Raw genomic sequence first — 23,126 nt, forward strand, 5'->3', positions numbered from 1 at the left:
AATGCGGCACCACAACAGGGAACTACAGGGATGAGACTCCCCGCTCGTGGTGCTAAATTAATGAAAACAGCGCCACTGAGCGGACAGAGCCCCGCCCCTACAGCTCGTGCGTGTGACGTCATGAGTGTGACGTCATGAGTGTGATCAGCGGACAGCCACGATGCTGCCAGGTGAGGGTCAACTTGTGTGCTGGAGATGCTTCACCTGAAACTCGCCTCCACGCGTGTTCGCTATGAACATTGTAGCAATAAGGGACGATTAGTCATGTCAGGTCTTTATTGTTCTGCAAGTAAATTAACCTGCTTGGTTCTTTCGGTAAAGTCACGAAGAAGGGAAATAATAAAATTATAAAACATAACAAAATAATTTTATGAAGTAATTTGATTCAGTAAAATTTTTAATATTTTATTATTTAATTAAAATAAAACATAATAAAGTTATTTTATTTAAAAAAATATTGCTTTATTTGTATTATTTTATTATTTCCCTTCTTCAATAAGGGACGATTAGTCATCTTTAACATGTCAGGTCTTTATTGTTCTGCAAGTAAATTAAAGTTAAAACTAGTAGAAACACATGCACACTCGTGTGTGAATGCACACCGCTGTATAGACAGTCGTGTTTATAAGCACACTTGTGTGTGTATGTCTACTCGTCCGTGTTTTTTAAAGGAAGGATATGTTTGAAATGACGTACGATCAGTCATCTTTAAAAACAATTCGGGTCTTCATTAATCTGCAAGAAAATTCACGTTAACACTCGTATTTGAAATTTTTATTAATACGCTTGCTCAAACAGGAAGGAACTAGGCAAATTATTTCCCAATTTCAACAGTTAAAACATATTCTAAAAATCTAACACGTGAACGTCGATTTCCCCATTGACGTCCTTTTCGACTGAAGCCATTCGTCCAGAAGTCCAAGCCATCAAACACAAGAACAACGAACGTGCAATCCACGCACACTCTGAAATGAATTATTTTAAGTTATTTTGTTTATTACAGAATGATAAAACATTTTTAAGAACATCTTCTTGGTTCTTTCAGTAAAGTCACGTAGAATGGAAATAATAAAATAATAAAAATAAAACATAATACAATAGTATTATTTTATTATTTCCATTATATGTGACTTTACCGAAAGAACCAAGAAGATGAATCCCTGCAGTCACGCTTTAAATCGAAAATTAAAGAACATGTTTAAAATATTGAGCAAAGTTGTGATCACAGTATTTCTCCACCTTTAGCTCAACAAAACCACTTAACCACGAGAGTAAAATTATAAATTGAACCACCACACAACCACTGCGCTTCACAACACATCAACAAGTAGTCCGATAGGACTACAAAGGACCACCTTAACGTGACGAAGTCTAGAATAAACTTTAACACGCAATTAGCTGTGAGAAGATGACATGGCACCTTCTACCATAAACACCACACATTTACCAGTCCCGATGATACAACCACCAGACGAAGCAACGCATCTATAGAAGTATAACATTGTTGTCATCCTGAAATAAGTGAACACTTCTGGAACTTAAAAGGAAGGCTTTCATCTGAACACATTATAGAGCATTCACAACATCACTCTATTTCGATTTAAAGCTTTCGTGACTGCAGGGATTAATCTTCTTGGTTCTTTCGGTAAAGTCACGTAAAAGGAAAATAATAAAAGAATAATAAAAAATAATATAATAATTCTCACGACGTTTCGGCCACAACGCAAGCAGCCATCTTCAGGTGGAGAACAGGTCTGTCAAGTAGACAGAGTTGTGGCCGAAACATCACTCTAGCTTGGAGTACTGGAAATCACGGAAATAATATTTCGTACCTTATTAACTGATCTAACAGAGACACACACATGCACATTCCAGGACTTCAAGAGTTAACAGAAGTACTCAAAACTTTGACTCTCCAGCCATTCCAGCAGCCATCTCTCAGTATCCACCTGCATGGGGTCGAAAGAGGAATTGTCGTCAGGGCTCATTACATCCAGCAACCTCTCAGGATCCAACTGCATGAGATCGAAAGAGGAATTGTTGTCAGGACTCATGACATCCACTACATCCAGGCATCTCTCAGGATCCACCTGTATAGGATCGAAAGATGCATTTTTTTCAGGATTCATTGCAGCACTTTGAATTTCTCCTTTTGATTTCACTTCCCTATCATTGCGGATCTTCTGATGCTTGTTTCGTGGTGATGACCGTGAACATGTCCTCTCCCTCGGAGAGCAATTGATTCGCTTTTCACCCGAGTGTGTTTTCTGGTGCCTGAGAAGAGCTGACTTCCATGTAAATGCCTTCCCACACACAGAGCACTTGAATGGCTTATCGCCCGAGTGTGTTTTCTGGTGACTGTGAAGATTTGATTTCTGTGAAAATGTCTTCCCACACACAGAGCACTTGAATGGCTTCTCGCCCGTGTGTGTTTTCTGGTGACGGTTTAGAGTTGATTTCTCTGCAAATGCCTTCCCACAAACAGAGCATTTGAATTGCTTCTCGCCCGAGTGTGTTTTCTGGTGACTGTGAAGAATTGTTTTCCTTGCAAATGGCTTCCCACACCCAGAGCAATTGAATGGCTTCTCACCCGTGTGTGTCTTCTGGTGTCTGTTAAGAGTTGATTTCTCTGCAAATTCCTTCCCACACACAGAGCAATTGAATGGCTTCTCGCCCGTGTGTGTCTTCTGGTGCCTGTGAAGATGTGATTTCAGTGAAAATGCCTTCCCACACACAGAGCATTTGAATGGCTTCTCGCCCATGTGTGCGTGGCACTGTGGAGATTTTATCTGCTCCATGTGACTGATTCTTCAAAGCAGAGTAACAGTCGCGGGTGTTGTTGAGAGTTAAAGGCACCCTCTAAGCTGCGTGGATGTCTGTCTCAAATCGCCAAAAAGCAAACTCTCACTAACGTCTAACCGACACACAGTAACGTCTCGTAAGTCGGGCTACACGCGACTACCAGTTTTATCCACTAACGAAGACACTTACTTGTTGATGCACGGCGTGTCGATGTCCCTGTAACCCGTCTGAAGAGATCGCCACGAACTCTTCCAGTCGCCAGGCAATCATGCTCGCCAGGCTGGGTCTCGCAGGAGAAGGGTAATCTGCAGAGCGAGGAGTTGCGCGTCTATCCTCAGTGAAATCCCTCTCAAAATGATCTTGAGGTCTGAATTTAAGCCCCTTATAACTCCCCTCTAGCATACAATTCCTTTGTTCTCGACTTGGCCTATCATGGACTTTGCATTCAATTGTTATTTTTTTACATTAACAATTCGCATATATAGCAACATAGCTTAGCTAATATGTCCATTGTAATTAAACATTAATACGTATGTACATCTCACTGCATAATTGTACGCATAATTCAGTGCTTCCTGTGAATCTGCTAATATTCACCCGGCTATGTCCTGTAAACTGCTGCAGGTTTAGAAGATTTAACAGCGACATACAGTTCGAAGTATAGAAATGAAGATGTCGAGTTTGATTTGGACTAAGAGGTGCAAGTTTATACTGTGCTGAACCTGTTTAATAAACCCATTTAAGGACATTCGTGTTGAACATGGTGCTTCTAACAAACAAGTGTGTTATATAATAATTTACGTCAAACTTTGAATAATCATCTGAATGGTTTAGTTTGTAAGCGTGGTTTATAATAAAGTAACGCAAAAAAAAACAATCGTCACCTTATAGTCTGTAACATACGACCTTCGGTGTGTATATACACCAGTGTGAATGTGTTCAATATTTTGTTAATGTTCAATATTTTGCACGTGTTTAAAATTTTCGTCGAGTTTTTTTGCTAATTGCATTGACTATTGAGGGGTTACCAGCCCATCGCACCCGTCCAAAGACCTCGTGGGCCATTGTGGTGGCTACGAGCCTTCCCTCCGGGACATTGCTCACATCCACCACAGCGTTACCGTCCGACACCGTCAATGAAGGAAGGGGGTTGTTTTTGCAAAACTTTAGTCGTGGCAGGGGATTGGCAAACAACAGGGAGTGCCTCCTTCTGAGAAACAAAAAACGAATGAAGGGGGCGTGGGAGCGTGGCGTAAGGTGTGGAAAGCTGTAAGTCACAGGTATCAATCGAATTGGGTCAATGACACCAGCACACGAATGGTGGGGTCGTTTGGAATGATGTTGCATTGATGACAGATTAAGTTCTCGACGTTGCATTTCATGAATTTTACATTCAATTGTTATTTTTGGAATTTACAATCTGCATATCTAGCAACAGAGCTTTGATAATCTTGCCATTGAGCTTAAGCCTGAATACATATATTCATCTCACCACATAATTCGCGTTAATTTGCTAATATTCACCCTGTAATGTGCTGCAAACTGCTGTACTGACTTTGTTTTCTAAATGTATTTAAGGACACTCGTGTTGAGCGGGGTGGTTATAGACAACGATTGTGTTATATCATAATTTATTTAATAAACTTTGAATAATCGTCTGAATGTTAAAGCTTGTAAGCATGTTTCTTTTTTTAAATGTCCATATTAGAGGTTTTTGGGTTAGATCGCGTAAATATATAAATGTGTCGTTGAAACCCGCCACCACCCTACACAGCCAACTAGTAAGGGTTGTCACGTAAACAGAACGTGGAAATGCGTCACTAGTACAGCACTAACCGGTGTGTTGGAGAGCCAAGCCACAACATTTACAATCTGAGTACGACGTATCGCCAGTAATTACAACTAGCTTCATCAGGCGACAGACAGATTTGTGAAGTCTTACTGTTTTATTAGGGGACCGGTTCCCATAGGAAGTCTATGGGGCAATGTTAAGAGATAGGGAACCGGTTCCCATACGAAGTCTACGGGGCAATGTTAAGAGATAGAGAACCGGTTCCCATAGGAAGTCTATGGGGCAATGTTAAGAGATAGGGAACCGGTTCCCATAAGAAGTCTATGGGGCAATGTTAAGAGATAGGAGACCGGTTTAAAACTAAACAAACTAAATTATATAGAAGCGTAGATGTGTTGACCACGCAGCTGCGCTCTTGCACAATGTGGGGGTGGGGTGGGGGCGGATTACTGAGGCAACGTACATTATGCGTGTGCATTATGCGAGCCCTTTGAACGTGTCCTTCCTGTCTATTGTGTTTATTAAAATCGCCCTACCAATGGTAATCCCTGTTGAAGTACGCTTTTCTTTGTGAGTATGCATTTATCTAATGTATAATTTTAGCGACACATTCATATACTTCGGCTATCTAACCCCAAAACCTCTATTATGGATGATATTGGTCCCGAAATCCGACGTGTTAAACTCGAGTGTACGTGTCTTCTTGGTTCTTTCGGTGAAGTCACGTAGAATGGAAACAATAAAAATAATAAAATAAAACATTATAAAATAACATAATTTTTTATTTTATTATTTTTATTGTTTACATTCTACGTGACTTTACCGAAAGAACCAAGAAGATGAATCCCTGCAGTCACAAAGCTTTAAATCGAGTGTATGTGTTTAATATTTTGGACGTGTTTTTTATGGTAATTTTATTGAATATTTAGAGATTACCAGCGCCTCGCACACGTCCAGAGACCTCGTGGGCCTCTGTGGTGGCTACGAGCCTTCCCTCCAGGGCATTGCTCACATCCACCACAGCGTTACCATCCGGCACCGCGGATGAAGTAGAGGATTCTTTTTACAGAACTTTACTCGTGGCAGGGGAATGCCAAACAACAGGGGGCTCTTCTTCAGAGAAAAACAAACGAATCAAGGGGACGTGGGAGCGTGGCGTAAGGTGTAGAAATCTGTAAGCGCAGGCTACCGTGGGCTCACCTCCCAATCAACGGGAGTCGAGAAGTGGTGTTTGCTCATGCATCCACCGAAGATGCATATGAGTCGAGTTAGATTCCTTCTATGTCCTCCTACATTATAACCCAACTATACTCAGATGTATGCATATGTATGCATATATTTATTTACGAAACTAGGGACGGATATGCGAACTGGGGGTGCGGGATTAGAATTGCACGTTTATTATTGGGATCGCATTGTGGTCGCATTATAATTTGCTTAATGTGCAATCTCAATGCATTGGAATAGCTATTTAACCGCACCATCCTAATCAAAACTCGTTGAGTATATTTATTGTTCCAATTGTAAGCATTCGTTTCTCTGTTACATCAAGTAACATGTCATTCATCAACATCATCATCATCACGATCAATGGGCAAAGGGCGCGTAGGTGTGAAGTGCACATTTTGTACTTCTGCGTATACCATAAACCATAACATAGGAAACACTACAACTAGACGAGCACTCGTGTGTGCATCTACATGTATTTGTGTGCATATGTATGTAGGATCAAACGTGCGTGTTCGCAGTGGTACGCAATCCTAGTTGACGTACAATGCTTTGTATGTACACTCGTGTGTTTATGTACACTGCGTTGCATATCTGTATGTACACCGCTGTATATGCACACTCGTGTGTATATGTATGCACATTCGTCTATGTATATACACTGCTATGCCCACTCGTGTGTGGGTTTGTGTACAAGGGAGTGTATATGTGTACTGGTGTATGTATCTGGTAGAGTTTGGGAGGATATTATTATTGTGAGGTTCGATGCGGCTGAAACACGGTGTTAGGAATGAGCCTTTGTTGTGTAGACTGGTTGAACTCGGAGGTTCCAAAAGTTTGCATATCAAGATTAATTTAGCATATTTATGGGAAATGCAGATATGGGATTATGGTTGAGGGTGGGAGGATATTATTATTGTGAGGTTCGGTGTGGCTGAAACACGGTGTTAGGAATGAGCCTCTATTGTGTAGACTGGTTGAACTCGGAGGTTCCAAGAATTTGCATATCAAGAGGAATTTCGTATATTTATGGGAAATGCAGATATGGGATTAGTCATGACTTGTGGAATTTGGCTATTGAGCATAATCCTGAATACGTATATTCATCTGACAGTATAATTCGCGTTAATTTGCTAATATTCACCCTGCAATGTGCTGCAAACTGCTGCCACTTCAAAGGTGTTACCAGGGAAATGCAGTATTAAAAATGTGATTTGGACTTTGAGGTGCAAGTTTATACCGTGCTGACTTTATTTTATAATAATATTGAAGTACGTGTGTTGATATGACCGCGTCTGAACAATCAAGGTGATTTGTATAATTTAATCCACGAAATTATTACGATTGCTGTCATACACTTTTAATGATAATCGGAATGGTATCGCCTGTAAGCGCGTGTGTATTTACACTGCTGTGTAAGTACACTTGGGGAACGGTAGTGTAGCGGTTTGTATGCACAAAGCGGTGTGTATGCACATTCGTCTATGTATATACACTGCTATGTCCACTCGTGTGTGGGTGTGTGTTTCGGACAAAGAATTGAGGGCAACGTGGTAATGAATGCGGCACCACAACAGGGAACTACAGGGATGAGACTCCCCGCTCGTGGTGCTAAATTAATGAAAACAGCGCCACTGAGTGGACAGAGCCCCGCCCCTACAGCTCGTGCGTGTGACGTCATGAGTGTGACGTCATGAGTGTGATCAGCGGACAGCCACGATGCTGCCAGGTGAGGGTAAACTTGTGTGCTGGAGATGCTTCACCTGAAACTCGCCTCCACACGTGTAGCAATAAGGGACGATTAGTCATCTTTAACATGTCAGGTCTTTATTGTTCTGCAAGAAAATTAAAGTTAAAACGCGTAGAGACACATGCACACTCGTGTGTGAATGCACACCGCTGTTTCGACAGTCGTGTTTATAAGCACACTTGTGTGTGTTTGTCTACTCGTCCGTGTTTTTTTTTAAGGAAGGATATGGTTGAAATAACGTACGATCAGTCATCTTTAAAAACAATTCGGGTCTTTATTAATCTGCAAGAAAATTCACGTTAAAACTCGTATTTGAAATCTTTAATAATACGCTTGCTCAAACAGGAAGGGACTAGGAAAATTATTTCCCAATAGGAATTCAACAGTTAAAACAAATTCTTAAAATCTTACACGTAAACGTCGATTTCCCCATTGACGTCCTTTTCGACTGAAGCCATTCGTCCAGAAGTCCAAGCCATCAAACACAAGAACAACGAACGTGCAATCCACGCACACTCTGAAACTAATTTTTTTGTTATTACACAATGATAAAACATTTTTAAGAACATCTTCTTGGTTCTTTCAGTAAAGTATGTGACTTTACCGAAAGAACCAAGAAGATGAATCCCTGCAGTCACGAAAGCTTTAAATCGAAAATTAAAGAACATGTTTAAAATATTGAGCAAAGTTGTGATCACAGTATTTCTCCAACTTTAGCTCAACAAAACCACTTAACCACGAGAGTCAAATTAGAAATTGAACCACCACACAACCACTGCGCAAAGCACCACCTTAACGTGACGAAGTCTAGAATAAACTTTAACACGCAATTAGCTGTGAGAAGATGACATGGCACCTTCTACCATAAACACCACACATTTACCAGTCCCGATGATACAACCACCAGACGAAGCAACGCATCAATATAAGTATAACATTGTTGTCATCCTGAAATAAGTGAACACTTCTGGAACTTAAAGGAAGGCTTTCATCTGAACACATTATAGAGCATTCACAACATCACTCCAGCTCGGTGTACTGGAAATCACTGAAAAATACATCTTAGAGACGCGAATATACACAATGCAACAGTTAACAGATGTACTCAATACGCTTGAGTCTCCAGCCACTCCATTCCATCCAGCAATCTCTCAGGATCCACCTGCAAAGGTTAGAAAGATGCATTTTTATCAGGACTCATTGCAGCACTTTAAATTCTACATTTTGATTTCAATTCCCTATCATTGCGGATCTTCTGGTGCTTGTTTCGGGGTGATGACCGTGAACATGTCCTCTCCCTCGTAGAGCAATTAAATGGCTTCTCGCCCGAGTGTGTTTTCTGGTCACTATGAAGATTTTATTTCCGTGAAAATGCCTTCCCGCACACAGCGCAATTGAATGGCTTCTCGCCCGAGTGTGTTTTCTGGTGACTGTAAAGATCTGACTTCCTTGCAAATGCCTTCCCGCACACAGCGCAATTGAATGTCTTTTCGTTCTTGTGTGTTTTCTGGTGTCTGTTAAGATTTGATTTATCCGCAAATGCCTTTCCACAAATAGAGCAATTGAACGGCTTCTCGCCCGTGTGTGTTTTCTGGTGACTGTGAAGAATAGATTTCCAAGCAAATGCCTTCCCACAAACAGAGCACTTGAATGGCTTCTCGCCCGAGTGTGTTTTCTGGTTACTCTAAAGATCTGACTTCCTTGCAAATGCCTTACCGCACACAGCGCAATTGAACGGCTTCTCGCCCGTGTGTGTTTTCTGGTGACTGTGAAGAATAGATTTCCAAGCAAATGCCTTCCCACAAACAGAGCAATTGAACGGCTTCTCGCCCGTGTGTGTTTTCTGGTGACTGTGAAGAATAGATTTCCAAGCAAATGCCTTCCCACAAACAGAGCACTTGAATGGCTTCTCGCCCGAGTGTGTTTTCTGGTGACTGTAAAGATCTGACTTCCTTGCAAATGCCTTACCGCACACAGCGCAATTGAACGGCTTCTCGCCCGTGTGTGTTTTCTGGTGTCTGTAAAAATTTGATTTATCCGCAAATGCCTTTCCACAAATAGAGCACTTGAATGGCTTCTCGCCCGTGTGTGTCATCTGGTGAGTATCAAGATGTGATTTTCGTGAAAATTCCTTCCCACACACAGAGCAATTGAACGGCTTCTGGCCCGTGTGTGCGTGGCGCTGTGGAGAGTTTATCTGCTCCATGTGACTGATTCTTCAGAGCAGAGTAACAGTCGCGCGTGTTGTTGAGAGTTAAAGGCACCCTCTAAGCTGCGTGGATGTCTGCCTCAAATCGCCAAAATGCAAACTCTCACTAACGTCTAACCGACACACAGTAACGTCTCGTAAGTCGGGCTACAAGCGACTACCAGTTGTATCCACTAACGAAGACACTTACTTGTTGATGCACGGCGTGTCGATGTCCCTGTAACCCGTTTGAAGAGATCGCCATGAACTCTCCCAGTCGCCAGGCAATCGTGCTCGCCAGGCTGGGTCTCGCAGGAGAAGGGTAAACTGCAGAGAGAAGAGTTGCGCGTCTATCCTGAGTGAAATCCCTCTCGAAATGGTCTTGAGGCCTAAATTTAAGCCCCTTATAACTCCACTCTAGCATCCAAATCAATTGTTCTCGTCTTGGCCTATCATGGACTTTGAATTCAATTGTTAATTTTTACATTAACAATACGCATATGTAGCAACATAGCTTAGCGAATCTGGCCATTGTAATTTAACCTTAATACGTATGCACATCCTACTGCGTAATTGTACACTTCTGTTTGAATAATTACATACATCTCCATGCATAATTCCGTGCTTCCTGTAAATTTGCTAATATTCACCCGACAATGTCCTCTAAACTGCAGGGATTCATCTTAATGGTTCTTTCGGTAAAGTCACGTAAAAGAGAAGTAATAAAATAATAAAAATAAAACATAATACAATAATTCTCACGACGGAAGAGATGCAGGACGAGACAAAGGAGGAGGTGGAGGAGGTGCAGGTGGTTGAGGTGGTGATGCAGGCTCGTGAAGGACGCTACTGGGCAGTTGGAGGCAGTCGCCCTCCAACAACAACGGAGGGCGGAGGAGCGACGTTCACAACAACGAGCGGAGCGCCGGGTGGCTAAAGCACAGCAAGTTGGTACAGTAGGGGGCACAGGTGGTGCATCAGCCAGTCATCTCGGTCAGTCGACCCGTGGCACCTGCTGGGTCTGCCCCGTGACTTCCTGCCGTCTGGTGTTCGACACTTCACGTGGTAGCCTCAAGGTGCACTTGGCCTGGCACAAGCGTCGTGGTGACGTCACCGCCACTTAGTGGCGAATGGCGGTTATTGTTGTTGTTGTTGATGCAGGGAGAGAAGAGGAAGCGAGCGGGCCTTGCTCGCGTGGCGAGAGCGATCACCTCACTCCTCCGCCACGTGCTGCTTTGTGGTGGCATGTCCACCACACAGTAGGGGTGGTTGTTGTGGTCGTGGATCGCTGCCAACCATGACCACTATCACCAGACTACCCACCCACCCCGTGACACAAAGATCCCCCGTATAGCCTTAACAGACTGTAGGGGCAAGTGCTGTTAGCGAGCACCTATGAAGGCCGGAACGGTACACGAGAGGGTGGGTGGCCAGCACCACGCCCGACCGCCTTTGTCTCCCTAGTGGCGATATTTACACACCTCACCAGGTACTTATTTGAGGCTGAGTCGACCTAGGGGAGGCCAAGGACCGGTTCAGATAATCGTCACTGGCGGTGTTGGCCGTGAGCGGGAATCGAACCCGGGTCGCCAGGTTCATAGCGCAGCGCGCTAACCGCTGCACTACCGCTCCCCACTTACCCCGTGACACATCCCAGGCACACACCCACACACCCCGTGATACACGTCACACACACACTCCACATGGTTCCCCGTAGAGACGGTGCCACTGGGACCACAGCTGTGGAAGGAATCTGAGCAGCAGATGTCAGGACTACAATGGAGAACGACTGCTATCAAGACACCTCACACAACAAACACACACGGGACTAGCCTAAAAAAACTAGCCAGTCCCTGCTTGGACTAATAGGTGGAAGTTAATACTGTTCTGAACCTGTTTAATAAACATATTTAAGGACACTCGTGTTGAGCATGGTGCTTTTAGCAAACGAGTGTGTTTTGTTATAATTTCTGTAATAAACTTTGAATAATCATCTGAATGGTTTAGCTTGAAAACATGGTTCATAATAACGTTACGCAAAAAAAAAACAATCGTCATCTTCTAGTCTGTAACATACGACCTTCGGTGTGTATATACACCAGTGTGCATGTGTTCAATATTTTGCACGTATTTAAAATTTGTGACGAGTTTTTTTGCTAATTGCATTGAGTATTGAGGGGTTACCAGCCCCTCGCACCCGTCCAAAGACCTCGTGGGCCACTGTGGTGGCTACGAGCCTTCCCTCCGGGACATTGCTCACATCCACCACAGCGTTACCGTCCAACACAGTCAATGAAGGAAGGGGGTTGTTTTAGCAAAATTTTTCTCGTGGCAGGGGATTGACAAACAACAGGGAATGCCTCCTTCTGAGAAACAAAAAACGAATGAAGGGGGCGTGGGAGCGTGGCGTAAGGTGTGCAAAGCTGTAGGTCACAGGTATCAATCGAATTGGGTCAATGACACCAGCACACGAATGGTGGGGTCGTTTGGAATGATGTTGCATTGATGACATATGAAGTTCTCGACGTTGCATTTCATGAATTTTACATTCAATTGTTATTTTTGGAATTTACAATCTGCATATCTAGCAACAGAGCTTCGCTAATCTGGACATTGAGCTTAAGCCTGAATACATATATTCATCTCACCGCATAATTCGCGTTAATTTGCTAATATTCACCCTGCAATGTGCTGCAAACTGCTGTACTGACTTTGTTTTCTAAATATATTTAAGGACACTCGTGTTGAGCGGGGTGCTTCTAGAAAACGAGTGTGTTCAATCATAATTTATTTAATAAACTTTGAATAATCATCTGAATGTTAAAGCTTCTAAGCATGGTTTTGGTAATTGTCCATATTAGAGGTTTTTGGGTTAGATCGCGTAAATATATTAATGTGTCGTTGAAACCCACCACCACCCTACACAGCCAACTAGTAAGGGTTGTCACGTAAACAGAACGTGGAAATGCGTCACTAGTACAGCACTAACCGGTGTGTTGGAGAGCCAAGCCACAACATTTACAATCTGAGTACGACGTTTCGCCAGTAATTACAACTAGCTTCATCAGGCGACAGACAGATTTGTGAAGTCTTACTGTTTTGTTAGGGAACCGGTTCCCATGGGAAGTCTATGGGGCAATGTTAAGAGATAGGGGACCGGTTCCCATAGGAAGTCTATGGGGCAATGTTGAGAGATAGGGAACCGGTTCCCATAGAAAGTCTATGGGGCAATGTTAAGAGATAGGGAACAGGTTCCCATAGGAAGTCTATGGGGCAATGTTAAGAGATAGGGAACCGGTTCTCATAGAAAGTCTATTGGGCAATGTTAAGAGATAGGGAACAGGTTCCCATAGGAAGTCTATGGGGCAATGTTAAGAGATAGGGAACCGGTTCCCATAGGAAGTCTATGGGGCAATGTTGAGAGATAGGGAACCGGTTCCCTTAGGAAGTCTATGGGGCAATGTTAAGAGATAGGGAACCGGTTCCCATAGAAAGTCTATTGGGCAATGTTAAGAGATAGGGAACAGGTTCCCATAGGAAGTCTATGGGGCAATGTTAAGAGATAGGGAACCGGTTCTCATAGAAAGTCTATTGGGCAATGTTAAGAGATAGGGAACAGGTTCACATAGGAAGTCTATGGGGCAATGTTAAGAGATAGGGAACCGTTTCCCATATGAAGTCTATGGGGCAATGTTGAGAGATAGGGAACCGGTTCCCATAGAAAGTCTATGGGGCAATGTTGAGAGATAGGGAACCGGTTCCCATAGGAAGTCTATGGGGCAATGTTGAGAGATAGGGAACCGGTTCCCATAGAAAGTCTATGGGGCAATGTTGAGAGATAGGGAACCGGTTCCCATAGAAAGTCTATGGGGCAATGTTGAGAGATAGGGAACCGGTTCCCATAGGAAGTCTATGGGGCAATGTTGAGAGATAGGGAACCGGTTCCCATAGAAAGTCTATGGGGCAATGTTGAGAGATAGGGAACCGGTTCCCATGGGAAGTCTATGGGGCAATGTTAAGAGATAGGGGACCGGTTTAAAACTAAACACACTAAATTATATAGAAGCGTAGATGTGTTGACCACGCAGCTGCGCTCTTGCACAATGTGGGGGTGGGGGGGCGGATTACTGAGGCAACGTACATTATGCGTGTGCATTATGCGAGCCCTTTGAACGTGTCCTTCCTGTCTATTGTGTTTATTAAAATCGCCCTACCAATGGTAATCCCTGTTGAAGTACGCTTCCCTTTGTGAGTATGCATTTATCTAATGTATAATTTTAACGACACATTCATATACTTCCGCGATCTAATCCCAAAACCTCTATTATGGATGATATTGGTCCCGAAATCCGACGTGTTAAACTCGAGTGCATGTGTTTAATATTTTGGACGTGTTTTTATGGTAATTTCATTGAATATGGAGAGATTACCAGCGCCTCGCACACGCCCAGAGACAACGTGGGCCTCTGTGGTGGCTACGAGCCTTCCCTCCCAGGACATTGCTCACATCCACCACAGCGTTACCGTCCGGCACCGCGGATGAGGTAGTGGATTATTTTTTATGGAACGTTACTCGTGGGAGGGGAATGCCAAACAACAGGGGGCTCTTCTTCAGAGAAAAACAAACGAATCAAGGGGATGTGGGAGCGTGGCGTAAGGTGTGGAAAGCTGTAAGCGCCAGGCTACCGTGGCCTCACCTCCCAATCAACGGGAGTCGAGGAGTGGTGGTTGCTCATCCGAGTATAGTGGGATTATAATGTAGGAGGACATAGAAGGAATCTAACTCGACTCATATCCACCGAAGATGCATATAAGTCGAGTTAGATTTATTCTATGTCCTCCTACATTATAATCCAACTATACTCAGATGTATGCATATGTATGCAGATATTTATTTTCGAAACTAGGGACGGATCTGGGGGTGCGGGATTAGAATTGCACTATAATTATTATGATCGCATTGTGGTCGCATTATAATTTGCTGAATGTTCAATCTCAATGGATTGGAATAGCTATTTAACCGCACCATCCTAATCAAAACTCGTTGAGTAAATGTATTGTTCCAATGTACTTCTGCGTATACCATAAACCATTACATAGGAAACACTACAACAAGACGAGCACTCGTGTGTGCATGTACATGCGTTTGTGTGCATTTGTATGTAGGAACAAACGTGCGTGTTCGCAGTGGAACGCAATCCTAGTGTATGTACAATGCTTTGTATGTACACTCGTGTGTTTATGTACACTGCGTTGCATATCTGTATGTACACCCCTGTATATGCACACTCGTGTATTTATGTCTACTCGTCCGAGTTTTTTTGAAAGAAAGGATATAACGAACGATCAGTTAAATTTCGATTTAAAGCTTTCGTGACTGCAGGGATTCATCTTCTTGGTTCTTTCGGTAAAGTCACGTCGAATGGAAACAATAAAAAATAATAATATAAAACATAATAAAATAATTCTCACGACGTTTCGGCCACAACGCAAGCAGCCGTCATCAGGTGAAGACCAGGTCTGTCGGGGAGACAGCGTCTGAATGAAACAGCACAATGCTTGGAGCGTATATTTAAGCTGGGTTGGAAGGGGGGGAAGGTCGCCTTGACAAAATAATTTGCATATCAAGAGGGATTTAGCATATTTATGGGAATATTTATGGGAAATGCAGGTATGTGATTAGTTGTACTTATGCCCGTGCATTATGCAGGACTAGCAGCATCAAAGGGAGGAGATAGGGGTTGCATTAATAAAGGGAAGGAATGTTAATAGTATGTAGCTGCAGTAACTAAACAACCACGTAAAAAAATAAAGTATAAACTTCATAGTATCATCAATATACTAAATATACTCTCCAATACGCTGAGCTACTAACAGTAAGTAATACATAACAATTCTACGTCGCAAAAAATATAATATGCTTCCAGTTAAACTTTTTTCCCTTACAGCACACAGGTCTACCCCGTACTATATGCTGCCATAGACAAACCCAACATTAAATTATATACTGTATTACTATACACCACCCTATACCCTAGAATAATAGAATATTATAATAATACATAGTGTAATATTACACTATTTATTATTCTATCCACCCTACTGTATATATGTAGCTGCAGTAACTAAACAACCGACGTTGCATTTCATGAACTTTACATTCAATTGTTATTTTTGGAAATTACAATCTGCATATCTAGCAACAGAGCTTCTCTATCTTCTTGGTTCTTTCGGTAAAGTCACATAGAAGGGAAATAATAAAATAAAAAAAATAAAACATAATAAAATAATTCTCACGACGTTTCGGAGGCAACACAAGCTTCCGACTTCAGGTGGAACCGTCACAGCACGATCGCTGTATCAAGTAAGAGAAATTTCAAGAAAACAGTCCTTGTATATATACTGGTAGAGTTTGGGAGGATATTATTACTGTGAGGTTCGATGCGGCTGAAACACGCTGTTAGGAATGAGCCTCTGTTGTGTAGACTGGTTGAACTCGGAGGTTCCAAGAGTTTGCATATCAAGAGGAATTTAGCATATTTATGGGAAATGCAGATATGGGATTAGTCAAGACTTGTGGAATCTGGCTATTGAGCGTAATCCTGAATACATATATTCATGTCACGCATCATTCGCGTTATTTTGCTAATATTCATCCTGCAATGTGCTGCAAACTGCTGCCTGTTCAAAGGCGTTACCAGGGAAATGCAGTATTACAATTGTGATTTGGACTTTGAGGTGCAACTTCATACCGTGCTGAATTTATTTTATAAAAAATATTGAAGCACTTGTGTTGATATGACCGCGTCAGAACAATCAAGGTGATTTGTTTAATTTAATCCACGAAAATTATTACGATTGCTGTCATACACTTTTAATGATAATCGAAATGGTATCGCTTGTAAGCGTGTGTGTATTTACACTGCAGTGTAAGTACACTTGGGGAGCAGTAGTGTAGCTGTTTGTATGTACAAAGCGGTGTGTATGCACATTCGTCTATGTATATACACTGCTATGTCCACTCGTGTGTGTGTGTTGCGTACAACGAATTGAGGGCAACGTGGTGATGAATGCGGCACCACAACAGGGAACTACAGGGATGAGACTCCCCGCTCGTGGTGCTAAATTAATGAAAACAGCGCCACTGAGTGGACAGAGCCCCGCCCCTACAGCTCGTGCGTGTGACGTCATGAGTGTGACGTCATGAGTGTGATCAGCGGACAGCCACGATGCTGCCAGGTGAGGGTCAACTTGTGTGCTGGAGATGCTTCACCTGAAACTCGCCTCCACACGTGTTCGCTATGAACATTGTAGCAATAAGGGACGATTATTCATCTTTAACATCTCAGGTTTTTATTGTTCTGCAAGTAAATTAACCTTCTTGGTTTTTTCGGTAAAGTCAAGAAGAAGGGAAGTAATAAAATAATACACATAATAAAATAATTTTATGAAGTAATTTTATTCTGTTTTAAATGTATTGTTTTATTATTTAATTAAAATTAAACATAAAATTAATTTAGAATTTTTTTCAATTGTTTTATTTTTATTATTGTATTATTTTTCTTCTTCAACAAGGGACAATTAGTCATCTTTAACATGTCAGGTTTTCATTGTTCTGCAAGAAAATTAAAGTTAAAACTCGTAGAAACACATGCACACTCGTGTGTGAATGCACATCGCTTTATAGACAGTCGTGTTTATAAGCACACTTGTGTGTGTATGTCTACTCGTCCGTGTTTTTTAAAGGAAGGATAGGGTTGAAATAACGTACGATCAGTTATCTTTAAAAACAATTCAGGTCTTTATTAATCTGCAAGAAAATTCACGTTAATACTCTTTATTAATACGCTTGCTCAAACAGAAAGGGACTAGGCAAATTATTTCCAAATAGGAATTCAACAGTTAAAAAATATTCTTAAAATCTAACACGTGAACGTCGATTTCCCCATTGACGTCCTCTTCGACTGAAGCCATTCGTCCATAAGTCCAAGCCATCAAACACAAGAACAACGAACGTGCAATCCACGCACACTCTGAAATCTATTATTTTAAGTTATTTATTTATTACACAATGACACAAAAAAATTAAAGAACATGTTCAAAATATTGAGCAAAGTTGTGATCACAGTATTTCTCCAACTTTAGCTCAACAAAACCACTTAACCACGAGAGTAAAATTAGAAATTGAACCACCACACAACCACTGCGCTTCACAACACATCAACAAGTAGTCCGATAGGAATACAAAGCACCACCTTAACGTGACGAAGTCTAGAATAAACTTTAACACTATAGAAGTATAACATTGTTGTCATCCTGAAAAAAGTGAACACTTCTGGAACTTAAAAGGAAGGCTTTCATCTGAACACATTATAGAGCATTCACAACAACACTCCAGCTCGGTGTACTGGAAATCACTGAAAAAACTATATCTTAGAGACGCGAATATACACAATGCAACAGTTAACAGATGTACTCAATACGCTTGAGTCTCCAGCCACTCCATTCCATCCAGCCATCTCTCAGGATCCACCTGCATTGATCCGAATGAGGAATTGTCGTCAGGACTCATTACATCCACTACATTCAGCCATCTCTCAGGATCCACCTGCAAAGGTTAGAAAGATGCATTTTTTTCAGGACTCATTGCAGCACTTTGAATTCTACATTTTGATTTCGCTTCCCTATCATTGCGGATCTTCTGATGCTTGTTTCGGGGTGATGACCGTGAACACGTCCTCTCCCTCGTAGAGCAATTAAATGGCGTCTCGCCCGAGTGTGTTTTCTGGTGACTGTGAAGATTTTATTTCCGTGAAAATGCCTTCCCGCACACAGCGCAATTGAATGGCTTCTCGTTCGTGTGTGTTTTCTGGTGTCCGTTAAGATTTGATTTCCATGCAAATGCCTTCCCACACACCGAGCAATTGAATGGCTTCTCGCCCGTGTGTATCTTCTGGTGACTGTGAAGATGTGCTGACTGTGCAAATGCCTTCCCACACACAGAGCACTTGAACGGCTTCTCGCCTGTGTGTGTCTTATGGTGACTGTGAAGATGTGCTGACTGTGCAAATGCCTTCCCACACACAGAGCACTTGAAGGGCTTCTCGCCTGTGTGTGTCTTCTGGTGAGTGTTAAGAAGTGATTTCCGTGAAAATGCCTTCCCACACACAGAGCAATTGAATGGCTTCTCGCCCGTCTGTGCGTGACGCTGTGGAGAGAGTATCTGCTCCATGTGACTGATTCTTCAGAGCAGAGTAACAGTCGCGGGTGTCGTTGAGAGTTAAAGGCACCCTCTAAGCTGCGTGGATGTCTGGCTCAAATCGCCAAGAAGCAAACTCTCACTAACGTCTAACCGACACACAGTAACGTCTCGTAAGTCGGGCTACACGCGACTACCAGTTTTATCCACTAACGAAGACACTTACTTGTTGATGCACGGCGTGTCGATGTCCCTGTAACCCGTCTGAAGAGATCGCCACGAACTCTCCCAGTCGCCAGGCAATCGGGCTCGCCAGGCTGGGTCTCGCAGGAAAAGGGTAATCTGCAGAGAGAGGAGTCGAGCGTCTATCCTCAGTGAAATCCCTCTCGAAATGGTCTTGAGGCCTAAATTTAAGCCCCTTATAACTCCCCTCTAGCATCCAAATCCTTTGTTCTCGTCCTGACCTATCATGGACTTTGCATTCAATTGTAAATTTTTACATTAACAATCCGCATATGTAGCAACATAGCTTAGCTAATCCGGCCATTGTAATTTAACCTTAATACATATGCATATCTCACTGCATAATTGTACGCTTCCGTTTAAATAAAGATCTACATATCCATGCATAATTCGTGCTTCGTGTTAATTTGCCAATATTCACCCGACAATGTCCTTTAAACTGATGCAAGTTTAGAAGATTTAACATCGACATAGAGTCTGAAGTATCAAAATGCTGATGTCCAGTTCGATTTGGACTAAGAGGTGCAAATGTATACTCTACTGACTTTGTTTTATAAAAACATATTTAAGTATTTGTGTTGATATGAGCGCGTCAGTAAATCAAGGTGATTTGTTTAATTTAATTCACGACAATTATTACGATTGCTGTCATACACTTGTATTGATAATCGAAATGGTATCGCTTGTAAGTGTGTGTGAGCAATGTCTTTCTCCAACTTTAGCTCAACAAGACCACTTAACAACGAGAGTAAAATCAGGACCACCTTAACGTGACAAAGTTTGGAATAAACAAGACAGCACGCTCACATCATTTGCTGTGCAATAAACACATTCCTTCGGAGTGGGCAGGTAGGAACTTGGTTGGACAGCGCATTCGTGCGATCCGTGTTGGATACCGTAGTCATGTTGGAGGTTGTAGCTGTTACTATTGCATCTGATGATGATTCTTGATTTATTGCTGTAGGTCTTTAAGTTCATGCTGCTGCTGCAGCAGGTCGCGCCTGTGCTGTGACGCCGCCTCCTGCGTGTACCACGCGCGCCAATCCACCTGACCTGGTCCTTGAACGGCCACGATGTTGTCGTAATGGCGCACCAGGTGCATGATGTTGAGCAGGGCGTAGACGCCGCAGTCGAGGAAGGTCACCTGCGGGCGTTGCACCGGGGAAACCCGGGGCAGCACGTTGGCCACCTCGACAGGACCGTCTTGCATGAAACAAATGGCGTTCCCCGTTGAGTGGTTCGCCCATATCAAGATGTCAATATTGAAGGCTCGGGCGGGTAAAATCGCGTTGAGCGTCGCGCTGTTCACTGTGGCCAGCGACCCCCGACGACCACAGTCGTGCCCGTTGTAGAGGCTGAAGTCGTGATCGGCCGGATCCTTCGCACAGGTCGAGCACAGGACGACGTTGTTGATGTCGGGCACGAGATCCGGATTGAGATGGTACCGGACGTCGTTCGCGCGCAGCACGGAGACGTGCCGTTCACCGAGATGCTCCGGCAGGGTGCACTGCTCGGCGACTTGCTCATTGGTGAGGCGGAACACAACGGGAAGCTGTTCGACGGGGCCGGCGTCGACGATGGTCTTATTGGCCTCAAAGAGAAACTCATTGCACGCCGCGCACGCCGCGACGCGCCCCGTGCCGGGGTCGCGGGCAGCCGCACTGCGCTGACAGTGCACAGCGTCGTCGTGGCCTACCGCGCCGCCAATGGCTCGCAGGATCCGCTCGCAGACCGCGGGTCCGTTAGGCCCATGCAGGCTCTCATCATTGAAAACAAAGGCGTCGGGATGGTTTGCGCACAGGTGGAAATACAGCAGCGCCAGACGCGGATCCTTCACGAAATTTTTCGACTTTGCCAGGAACCTGACGGTCTCCTCACTAGGGTCCTGCTCAGCGAGAGCGGTCTCGGCCAAAGACGCGAGCATGGCGTCCTCAGTATCGACGCTGACGCGTCGCTTCTCGGCCTTCGCGACGCGCGCGCGCTCCAGTCGGGCAACACGCTCTTCGCCGCCGTACTGTGGCCAGACGTCGCCGATGGTTGCGAACATCCCCACTTTCTCCACACCGCCGATGGTTGCACTGAACGTCGGCGATCGTGCCAGAAAACTTTTGCAGTCAAGCAAACTGCAATATGCCAAGACAGTCACAGTCACTGAACTGCGCAGAGTGGACGACAGACTAATATGCACGACAGACCGCCAAATAATCCCTGGTGGGCAGTGTGGAAGCTGTTGTTCCTCCCTGTATAAGATTCAAATACTGTCAATAATATCTGTATTATAATAAAATACTGTCAATTATCCATTTTCACACTCACGATGTATGTATCATGTCAGAATAATTTATAAATAAGAAATGCCAAACCTATTTTTTTCAAATTAAGAAATGGCAACCTCGTGTCTTACCCACAAATGTAGCAACTACCCAAAGCGTTGAGTAGGCACGTAAAATAAATTCATCAACTGAAATTGATTATGCTCCTGACAAATAAACAAGTCACGTGAGATTAGATTATTTACAATGCATGTACATTACATGCCAATGTTCATCATCATCATCAGCCATGCTCAATCTACTGCTGGGAGAAAAGGTTCCCCAATATTTTCCCCGATATTGTCACCATCCCTCATGATCTTGTGATCCACCCAGCTCATGCGCATGAGATGATCTCATTGCTTCATCTCTGTGGTGGTTATTTTCTCACACGTGTTTTCTCCATCGGTTGACATTCCATCCCAAGTTCTGTCCACTTGCTATTATCCCTTTTAGTCACGATGTGTCTTGGCCAAGCCTAATTAAAACTCTACTTGCATTTTTGCAATGTTGCATTGAGGAGAAAGTAAAGTAACCAAAAAATAACTGTATGAATTAAAATAGAGATGGTCAAAATGGGAAAAAAATAATGAAATAATGACTGTAAATCTATCACAATTAATTGAAAACTGGAAAGTGTGCTGGGAGTGGGGGGGGGGGGACTCCAGTTGAATCGTAAACATGGCCACAGGCAGCCATTGCCACCATGCACACATGTCCAGTTAGGGATGTTCATTGAATTTTTAAGGGTGTTGCGATAATTGCATGCACAAAAGCCTATTAAAAAAGCATTACCAATCTTCAGCACACCCACAATGAGTGAAATATGGTCAAAACAAGCTCAATGACTGACATGGCGTGGTTAGGCCTTCATCTAGCAGTGGCTTGACCAAGTGGTGAACGTTTATTATATTGTTTATATTGTATCTATAATAATCAGAACAATGACATTGCAAGATGCGTCTGTAAAAATGCGTGCCATGCGCCAAGCAGTTTGATCAAGTACTCAAAAAGTAGAAGATTATAGATTCCATGACTTAGGAATCAATACAATATTCCATAAGCAAACGATTCAAATCGATAATAAAAGTGCAGGAGATACAAAACACTGAGCACGCTTCGCCAGTACTCTAACTTACAATACGATATTATATGTGCATAGGCAGCTTATTCTGCGTCAAGAGATACGATAAAAAAGCTTATCTATATACTCGTGGTGTTTTAGTGATAAAGCAAATATCTGTGGAGTCGCGTACCGCCTTGAAGACTCTTAATAGAAGACTCAATTTCTAATTTTTCTCTCGTGGTTAAGTGGTTTTGTTGAGCTAAAGTTGGAGAAAAACTGTGATCACAACTTTGCTCAATATTTAAAACATGTTCTTTAATTTTTTATCATTGTGTAATAAATAAAATAACTTAAAATTATAGGTTTCAGAGTGTGCGTGGATTGCACGTTCGTTGTTCTTGTGTTTGATGGCTTGGACTTCTGGACGAATGGCTTCAGTCGAAAAGGACGTCAATGGGGAAATCGACGTTTACGTGTTAGATTTTAAGAATATGTTTCAACTGTTGAATTCCTATTGGGATATAATTTCCCTAGTTCCTTCCTGTTT

At 42.9% G+C, this 23,126-nt stretch overlaps 1 pseudogene; it reads right to left on the reverse strand.

Annotated features, from left to right (window-relative positions):
- LOC144738284 (uncharacterized) overlaps window positions 1-23,126 on the reverse strand; it is a 432,396-nt pseudogene that overhangs the window by 171,338 nt on the left and 237,932 nt on the right.

Source organism: Lampetra planeri, chromosome 81 (genome assembly GCF_965212315.1).
Source record: "Lampetra planeri chromosome 81, kcLamPlan1.2.h2, whole genome shotgun sequence".
Classification (NCBI taxonomy): domain Eukaryota; kingdom Metazoa; phylum Chordata; class Hyperoartia; order Petromyzontiformes; family Petromyzontidae; genus Lampetra; species Lampetra planeri.